We start from the raw sequence: 6,183 nt of genomic DNA, 5'->3' as shown, positions 1-6,183 counted from the left end.
CCCTTAAAAGATAACAAAGTCGATCGGATAACTTAATCGATCGTGTCCAACCTGACTAAATATCCGAAAGCATTAAGTTCTTGATTAAAAGTGATTATCGAAGATTTACAAACTTGTCAAGAGTGATATAACTTAAGATAGATTGTTATTCTAGTTCTAGATTCAAGAGTTCGTGTCCAAATCATCTTGAATCTCTTTGAAAGCATTAAAAACAAGAATAACAACAATATTGAATCATTAAGCTAGAACCTTATATATTAAAAGATCAAAAGATTACATAATAGCTTGTTTGATTACCTCAATACTACAAGAGTAGATGATAGCTACACATAGACATGTAAACTATGCAAAGGATGAAGGAAAGATGAAGATTCCATGCCAAGATCCTTGATGTCTCAATGAATCTAGGGTTGAATCTACTCCTCAATCACTTGCTTTGTGTTTCTCTCTTAGAAATAGCTCTAACCTCTCTCTAGAAATGCATAAAATTATCTAATAAAACAGTGAATAGTGCTAGAGAGAGGGAAAACTTCTATTTAAATGGACTGAAATCGTGACATCTCGCTTAAGCGAGACAAAACTCGCTCAAGCGAGCAGTAATAATATCCAACTCTGACCAATGAAGGCTTGCCACGTCCACCTGTCTTCCTTTAGAAGTTGAATCTCGTGTAAGCGATCTGGAAGCGATCCACAAGCGAGGTTCTGGATTAGCTCTCTGGACAAATCTCGCGTGAGCGAGATGCACTCACGTAAGCGAGTTGCTTCAATCTTTAAACCGCCTTTGAACCTTTGCTTGCGCGAACTGGAAGCGAGATGAAAAGCGAAATTCCATTTTCTCTCGACATTGATCTCGCATAAGCAAGTTACACTCGCGTAAGCGAGATGCCAATTTTCACGAGCGAGTCTGAAGCAAGCTGGCTGCGAGATAATCATTTGCTTTCTGGAACTTTCTCGCGTAAGCGAGGTTTGCTTGGCTTAGAATATTGAGTTTTGGTCCTTGCTTGTCATTTCCTGCATAAATTGGGTAGAATCAAGAATGTAAAGCATAAATGGTATAAATACAACAATTGATAGCTTTTCAGTAGATAACTTGCATAACAAGTCACTAAAAATGGCTATTTTAACACATGAAAGATATTACTTTTGAGCACTTATCAGTGAGTCCATAGTATGCCATGTGTGCTTTTCAAATCCAACCTTTGATCACCAATCAAAACTGACATGTGGCAAAGGTTAACAGTTTTTACAAAAAAACTAACGGAGAGGACCATAATAGTAAACGGTGTAAGATTTAAGGGACCAATTTGAGACAGGTTAAAGTTAGGGGACCAAATTGAAATCCAAAAATAAGTTAAGGGACCAAATCATTAATTAAGCTGTAACACCCATGTTTGAAAATATCTAGAATATTCAAAAGAGTGCTAATATTGATACTGGATACATTAATTATACAATAATAACACAACATCAAGTCTTGAGTCTACATACATCGATGAGCCAAAGTTCTCATGTTACATTATTACACCATAGTTTTATCATAACATAGTACAATCACAACATATATATAACCACATGACTCATAATGTAACATATGCATCCTTAATCCACACCATGAAAGCTCCAAGATAACACAATCACTCCATGACCTTTTCTTTACCTTTACCTCGGGAAACCTGTGAACCTGAACAAATAAGGAGTTGGATGAGACATAATGCCTCAATGAGTTCTTCCTAGCCCTAGGCTAGTGATAACCTTGGGGGAAAAACCTACGGTTATCGCGTGTCTAAAATACAACCTGCCGGTTGATTATACGTGTGTGTGTGGTCATTTATGTCTAGACGGATGTGCACACTATAAACCGTCTTAGAACCTTCATAACATGTTATAGGCTTTCACTATATCATACGTGTCATGGCGGTAAAGAGATCCTAATACCGCTTGCTAAGGTACGTTGAACGCACCGAAGTCTAAACTAATTCATGACACAACCTATACCGGACGAATAGGGAAACCTAAGTTCGTCTTCGGTAAATCATTCATTTCATAATCTAACATAATCATAACATGCATAATCATATTTGTTCAGTCATTATGTTAGCGTGAATCAAACAATATTATCTTGGTTCGTTTTACGGAGAGCCCCGGGTGGAGTAACCCCGAGAACTATCCCATACATGACCGATGTACGTACATCGGACTCCCTCGGTGTTGTGCGGGTCCCTTACGGCTTGAATCGTTCCCCTTAGGTCGAGAACCCCTTGTATCCCCCTAGCGTGGATATCAAGGGACACGAACACCTACATCTTGTCTTATCATGTTCATATGCATACATATTCATACTTGTACATAATCATAGAAACATTCTTAGCATCTTAACTTATAAAACTTAGAAGATAATGTGACATTCTATTCTTGACAATCATGTCGATTCGCTAAGTTCAAACCCTTCCTTAGAATATCTCTACCCATCAAGCTTAACACCCGTAAGTCATCTTTGTAACCCATGTTAAATTGCCATGATTATTGATTCAAGTTCAATGGTTGATTGGTGCATTTTCCTATTAGTTTCCGAGGATTGAAAATGTCATAAACCCAAGTTTTATACCATTTAGAAATTCTAAGTTTTGTCCATATCAATTTTGTTCCAGTTGAAAAACAAGTAAAAACAGTAAAAATATACTCCGAAACGATCGCATCGGACCCCCACAGGACTGGCACCAAGCACCCGAGCACAAAACAACATGAAAGTTGCCCTGTCAGGGGCGCCTGGCGCCAGAGGGTGGGCGCCTAGCGCTAGCTCTCTGACTTTGGGCGCCTAGCGCCCTTGGTCAGGCGCAGCGCTGCGAACCTGCGTGTTTCGGCCGCGGGTTCGTGGCATTTCCGACCCAAAACTCCCATTTTTGATCCCCTAAATGCACCAACTCATTCCAAACATTGATAACAAGTTTAGGTACTCAAAATAGCTTAACAAAACATATTCAAAATCATATCTCATGGCAATTTATCATATGATCACAAGGCATGGCTTTAGGTTCAATAAAATGTCAAAGAAGCTAAACTAGCACAAAACATGAATATCCAACCCCAAAGGTGGGTTATTCTACCTATAGAACTCACCTTGAGCAAGATTAATGTTGGTTCAAGTTATCTAACCACAAACCCTAGAATCACTACTCTTGATTGAGGAAGGAAACTAGTTGAGAAGCTTGTTCCAAAACACCCAAAGTTCACATGATCACTAGCTCATGAAATCTTGAACAAATCTTGAGCAAGGATTGAAGGATGGGGATCGATTTCTAGAGAGGGAAGAGAGGAAGAGAAAAGTTTGTAACCTAGAGTGAGAAAATGGAATGAAAATGAAGATTTTTGGACCCAATTGCCTTAAATAGTCCTTAAACTCAAATGACTATTATGCCCTTCTGCTTAAACGTGCGTATTTGTATCGCTCTCAGATATTACGTTAATTCTTAATACGCGGGATATTACATAAGCCTATTTTTTTTTCCTAGGGGGGCCAAAACTGCTACAGTTGCAAAATTTGGGGGCGGTTTTGTAGTTTTTTTCTTAGGGGGCTAAAACTGCAATTAAGCCTAAAATAAATTATGTTACCAACTCAAAAATAAAATTATGTTCTTTTAAAAAAAAAAATTGTTATTTGAAAATTAAAATATAGACACCGTATTACTCAATATGTTTTTTTATTTACTAAAAATAATGATATTCATTCATTTAAATTGATAGTATACATCATAATCAAACACAAATTCAACATTGTTAAAAACGTAAAGAAAGAATTTGCGAGCAAACATACAACATTCTAGTTGATAGCATAAAATGATAAAATACCTACAAATAATGTAAAAAAATAATAATTAAAGTGACCGAAATACTCATGTCTTTGAACCTGCAACGATGAAGACCTAGTCATTTGATTGAATTTGTAATAATTTGTCAATCCAAACTAAAGGAACACCACATCAAGACAGAAAATCAACCATGTCGCATCAAGACGGCAAACAAAATAACGTCACTCAGATCATTTGTTTCAATTCATCCCAGGTTTTTATGGATTTGAAATGCTAGTCAAGTCTTAACTTTATCAATTAGTGAGAAAGGGAAGAGTTTAAGTCTCATGACATCACTAGAAACTCCATCCAATTTTACAGTATCACAATATTCAAGAAAAATGGATTTCCATATAATCCGTTGGCAAGCTGGAGAATTGACTTTGTTGTCATAGTTTATGGTTTATTTCAAAATTGCCAGCTTCTACCGCCAAACACACAATACTTAGTGTGGTTCCGTAGCATTGGGGAGAAACATATTCTTTTAAAGCACAACTAGATTTTGGACCCGTGCGATGTACGGGAAGTTGATTATCTCATTGACGAATAAATGTGGTAGTGGATCATGAAATGGATAATAGTTGTTGTTAAGCATGAGTTAATGCTTCGAAAAGATGATGACAACAACAACAACCAAACATTATCTCATTAAGTGGGCTTGACTACACGGATTGAAGTAAGTCATATTGTTCTATCATAAATCATATCTAAATTCAACTCCTTAATCTATAAACCTTTCCTGATAGTTTCTCTTATAGTTCTTCTAGGTCTTCCTATACCTCTTGTAATATGACTATCCTCTATTTGATCTACTCTTCTTACTATAGAATCTATAGGTTTTCTCTATACATGTCAAAACCACCTAAACCTATTTTCCACAATATTTATACTATAGGTGCTACCCCAACTATCCGTACGATGTTGTCATTTCTAATCTTATCCCATCTAATATCACCACACATCCAACACAACATCCCCATCTCCACACACTTTATTTTCGTGTTGGTTCTTAACCGCCAATATTTTGTTCCATAAACCATCTTTGTTCTGACAACTGTCTGGTATTTTTTCATTTCAACTTAAACGACACGTTTGTATAACAAAAAACACACGAGGTTCTTCTACATTTCAACCATACAACTTGAATACAATGAATTACATCTGATTTTATTTCTCCATTATTTTGTACTATGAACCCAAGATTTTTTTTGTTGAAAGAATGAACCCAAGATATCTAAACTGTGTAACTTCTATGATATGATCTCCAACTTTCACCTCTAAGTTTGAACTACTTCGTCTTTTGTTGAAGTTACATTACATATACAATGCCTTGCTTATACTCAAACAGAAGTCTTATGCTTATAAGACTTGACTCCAGGTCTCCTACATCCCATTCAATTCCTGCCTTGACGATCTCCAATTAAGACTACATCATCTACAAAACCCATGCATCTTAGTGCTAGCCATTGGATGTGTTTTATAAGTACATCCAAAACTAATGTAAGAAGATAAGGGATTAAGGTTGACCCTTGGTCCAATCCTTGTAATGAAAAATACATTGATAGGGATTAGGGTCGACCCTTGCTCCAATCCTTGTTATGGAAAAAAAAATCACTGATAATAGTTTCAGTAGACAAATCCTAAAACCCCCGAAGTAATTTAGACTTCAAGAACATTTTTGGGTCCAAAAACATGTCTAAAAGACTTCAGAACTTTTATAAATAAGATAAGATATGTGAATTATAAAGAAACAGCAAAAAATTAGAAAAGAAATGCGGATCAACTTTTTCGGCTCCAAAAAGTTGTCTAAGAGACCTAAGACCTTTATAAATAAGATAAGATACTCGATCATTTTCTAAAAATATAAAGAAACAACAAAAAATTAGGAAGGAAATGTGCAACAACTTTTTTGGCTACAAAAAGTTGTCTAAGAGACTTAAGACATTTTATAAATAAGATAAGATACTCGATCATTTTCTAAAAATATAAAGAAACAACAAAAAATTAGGAAGGAAATGTGCAACAACCTTTTTTGGCTACAAAAAGTTGTCTAAGAGACTTAAGACCTTTTATAAATAAGATAAGATACACCATCATTTTCTAAAAATATAAATAAACAGCAAAAAATTAGGAAGGAAAAGTGCAACAACTTTTTCGGCTACATAAAGTTGTCTAAGAAACTTAAGACCTTTTATAAATAAGATTTATAAATAAGATAAATAAGATACTCGATCATTTTCTAAAAATATAAAGAAACAACAAAAAATTAGGAAGGAAATGTGCAACAACTTTTTTGGCTACAAAAAGTTGTCTAAGAGTCTCAAGACCTTTTATAAAT

At 35.4% G+C, this 6,183-nt stretch overlaps 1 long non-coding RNA gene across 1 annotated transcript; it reads right to left on the bottom strand.

Moving 5' to 3' along the window:
- Window positions 1–229: 229 nt before the first annotated feature.
- Window positions 230–3,481, bottom strand: LOC146926072 (uncharacterized). Its single transcript, XR_015034019.1, has 2 exons — window positions 3,118–3,481; window positions 230–1,681 (listed from the first exon to the last, which is right to left on the bottom strand). It is a non-coding gene; the product is annotated as an uncharacterized LOC146926072 (long non-coding RNA).
- Between the last annotated feature and the right edge of the window lie 2,702 nt (window positions 3,482–6,183).

The sequence above is a fragment of the Medicago sativa genome, chromosome 4 (assembly GCF_051527215.1).
Source record: "Medicago sativa cultivar Bolivia chromosome 4, Bolivia_mono, whole genome shotgun sequence".
NCBI classification, from domain to species: domain Eukaryota; kingdom Viridiplantae; phylum Streptophyta; class Magnoliopsida; order Fabales; family Fabaceae; genus Medicago; species Medicago sativa.
Note: the sequence above shows the minus strand (reverse complement) of the source record. Positions and strands in the feature narration are given on the sequence as shown.